Source organism: Sturnus vulgaris, chromosome Z (genome assembly GCF_052056855.1).
Source record: "Sturnus vulgaris isolate bStuVul1 chromosome Z, bStuVul1.hap1, whole genome shotgun sequence".
In the NCBI taxonomy this organism is placed as follows: Eukaryota; Metazoa; Chordata; class Aves; order Passeriformes; family Sturnidae; genus Sturnus; species Sturnus vulgaris.
Genome location: NC_142283.1, coordinates 44,780,323 through 44,784,269, shown reverse-complemented (window position 1 = coordinate 44,784,269; position 3,947 = coordinate 44,780,323). Strand labels below are relative to the sequence as shown.

General features: G+C 49.8%; 1 pseudogene; it reads right to left on the bottom strand.

Annotated features, from left to right (window-relative positions):
* Positions 1-919: 919 nt before the first annotated feature.
* On the bottom strand, positions 920-3,059 carry LOC106853818 (uncharacterized; annotated as a pseudogene).
* Positions 3,060-3,947: the final 888 nt, after the last annotated feature.

Here is a 3,947-nt window from a genome sequence, read left to right as displayed (position 1 = left end):
TCCCAACCCTAGACCTTGGGAAGCATTTGCTTAAGTTGTGGTGACCCCAGGAAAAAGTTCCAAAGAGTTATTGGATTGCCCATGTTAATACCTCATTTACTAGTCAATTATCACCACTCCCAATTCCAGAATGTTCTCCCTTCCTTGTATCCCCATTGATCCTCAGTTGATGCAATGTTCCACCCAACCTACCCCACTGGACCTTACTTTCTCTTATCGTACCTCTGCACCACTTTCCCCTATACCCATTGGACCTTACCTCAACTCCATCTCCTCTCTTACTCCATATTTATACCCTGGACTTCCCTTCACTCTCGTCTTCAACTGGCTCCTAAAGAAACCTCATCCCTGTGGTTGTTGTATTCGGGTTTTTGGGCCTCATCTCGTATTTTCTTTCATTATTATTAAAGTGTTTTATGTTGTTAAGCCGTGGTCATCGTACCGCTCTTCTTTTATTTTGCCACTTTCACCCTGAATATCTGCAAACCCTAAAAAGGATTGTCAGGGACCACCCTCCACCCTGATAGGGTCTCCCCCTTCAAATGACCTCTTTCTGTTCTGTGCTTTCATACAGGAGACTGTGGGAATTGATCAGGTATTTTCTAGTGGAGAATGACACCAACCCCTCACTCACATTCCTAGTACAGTTGCTCCCAGATATACAGCAAAAGTATTACTAAGAATTGGGAAAGATTAGAGCACCACTGAGGGGGCACAGCCTTTCCACACTCTGACTCCTGTGGGATCAGCTAACCTCAGGCCACCGCTGTCAAGAGTGGGCTGCCCTCAGGACACCCAGGACCCAAGGTGCAGCTAGGGCACTCAGCCCCCTCAACTGCTTCCAGCGGCTGGGAGAAAGTAAAGGACCAGGAGGAGGCCTTCTTGGATTCCAGAAAAAAGGGTTTATTGGGGAGGAAGAGGGAGGAGACCAAACACTAGGGAGAGGAACCCAAAAAGGCAAGGGAATGAGTGTATAGCAACTGAAATAGGAGCCCTCCCCAAGGGAGGGTACAAAGCAGTAACCAATCAAGGAAAGCGGTGGGTGTCACACAGGGTGGGGCGATAACGATCACAGGACCAATGGGGAATAGTATGGGTGGGGATTTACACAGTACAACCAATTACAAACTGCGAAGGGAATACTTGACACAGAACATTCTGGAATGAGGGGAGGGGCTAGGAGGGATTGACATCTTGTGGGGCAGGGCTTAGGGTGAGGGACAGGGAAGGTTCCAGATAAAGGGGAGGGGTTTAGGGTGATGGACAAGGGTGGAGGTGGGAAGGGGAGAAACCATTTTACAACAACAACGGGGTGTAACCGGGACAAACCATTATAACGTGAACTTATTACAACCAAAGAACATTTAAATAAAACATCCACCACAACATCTTCCCCCTTTTCTTTTTCAGACGGGGGTGGAGGAGATAGAATCCTCGTCTGAGGTGGGCCTGTCCTCTTCTACTGAATCCTCAGGGGAATCTTCATCTGTTATGTTCCACTCTGGATCAGGCCTCACCTCAACACAATTTGCCTCAGGGGTGCGGGAGATGCTGCAGACTATTAGGGTTTTAAAAATTGACAGGGCAATACATATTAAAACAATAACAAGGACAACAGAAACGATGGACTTAACAACCAAGGCCAGCCAGCCTGAGAGTCCCCAGTTTTTGAAGATGTTCCCGAGCCAGTCTTTGGTTTTGGTTTTGATGTTAGAAACGAGGCCTTGAAGTTGCTGGATTTTCAAGTGGACACTGCTGCCTTGCGATGACAAATCGAGGCAGCAGAGGCCTTCGAAGCCCTCGCAGCTGAGGCCACGTGCGAGCAACAGGAACTCGATTGCTGCCCAATTTTGTACGGTGACCTGCCTGGTAATTTCCTCGTCAGCTAGGAGGTCGCCTAATGCAGCTGATGTAAGGTTTGCCTGTTTCACCACCCAGCACTCTAGGTGGCCCAATTCACCTAGAGCCTTGGCTGCTGCTACCCATGGCAAAAAGATGGTCACAGCAACCCTTTTTGACTTAGACCAATGGAAAACCTCCGAGTTGCAATTTTCGTCCAGATTTCACGCCTCTCTCTTTTGGATGGCCAATGTCGTATTTTTGGATTTCCAATTTGAAATTTGGGTTCGATTAGGCGAAAACAAGGTCAGTCGCCCAAGAATACATGGCCCTCCTATCAGGCGAGAGGGGATGCCTGCCCACGCCCGGTCACCACAGATCAAGAAGACTCCCTTATCAACCTTACGCAGTTGGTCAATGGGAACCTCCTCAATCTGGGCGGTGGTGTTACACCACACGGCAGCCCTATATTCAAGGTTGGGTTGGAGGACAATCAGGTAAGATTCGGGGCTAGACCATCTATAATGATTTTGAACGCAAAAAGGGGTTGGGGCTAAACCAAGCAATTCAAGTTCTTGGGGTTCCTCAGTTGCTTTGAAAAGGTCTCTAGACCATTCCCACCACACCCAGAGGGGGTTGACCATGGGGTAGGAGGCATAGGAAGGGTGCCATCACCGGGCGTTGAACTGGTTTCTCATTTCAATGATGGATTTTGGGTACTCATTGTGCTGAAACGGAATCCCCACCAGGCAGGTTGAGAGAGGATTTCCTGTTGCCACCATTGACAAGCAGAGGTGGTCTTTCTGCATGGCCTGGGCCAGGGTGACCCATATATTTTTCTTCGGCTGCGGGACTATCCACTCGACCAAAGACTGGCAAAGGTACCCCAAGACAACAAGGGCGTACCATGCCAAGATGACAAGGGTGTACCACAATCTGGGGCTCCAGGTGGCTGACTGAAATAAAACATAAGAAAGGGATTATTCAAACAATTGGTACAGAATGGGGAGAACTCCTGGGGGTCCCAACTTGGAAGCTGGACACTTTCCTTACTGGGGGGAACCTGCTCTTCTTTGGGGGGCCGCCACCGAAGACGTAGAGCCATGATGGTCACATCCTTTGGGATTGGCCTTGACTTTACAGTGCCCCAGACTAAGTATGGCTTGAACTACCTCTGAGGAACCCACCTCAACCCAAGAGGCGTGGACACACAGGCGCATCCTCACCCCCAGGTGACCAACTCGTGTGGGCCCTCAGTCTTGCTGGTTTCCAGGTTCTTCACCATTACAGGGGGATGTTTTCCCAACCATAAGGGTGAAGTGCTTGCAAAGTGCCTCACAATGGGAGGACTCAGATGTTCAAAGGAGCAGTTTAAAAAGTTGACAGTAAAAAGGGCGCGTTGCAATTTAGAGTGAGGAGAGTCGAATTGAGTGTCACCCTGCTGCTGCTTCAGGACTCGCCTGAGCTTCTGGTGGGCACACTCAACCATGCCCTGACCCGTGGGGGAATAAGGGATGCCTGTCTTATGTTTTATTCCCCACCTCTGCAGGTACCGTTTAAATGTCATGGAAGTATACGCAGGACCATTGTCCGTTTTTACTTCCTTGGGGATCCCCAACACAGAGAAGGCCTGTATTACGTGTTTGCTGACATCTTTGGCCTTCTCTCCTGTGTGGGCAGAGGCAAAGATTGCCCCAGAGAAGGTGTCCATGCTGACGTGTACATACTTGAGCCTGCTGAACTGCTGGGTATGCATCATATCCATTTGCCAGAGCTCACTTTTCTCCAGGCCTCGGGGGTTGACGTCAGAGCTTTGGGTTGGCACCCCAAGCTTCTGACATCTGGGACATGTGGCCACAATGTCCCTGGTCTGGTCTCGGCTCAGTTGAAACTGCCTAATCAGACCAGGAGCATTCTGGTGGAACTCCTGATGACTCAACTTGGCTTGTTGGAATACATCAGGGAGCCTGGCCATCTAGGCCGGCGCGGCCAGAGTATCCGCCCGTTGGTTCCCTTCCGCGATAAAGCCTGGCAGGTCTGCATGTGACCTCACGTGCATTATGTAGTAAGGTTGCTCTCGGTGGGAGACAGTATAAATCAATCTCAAG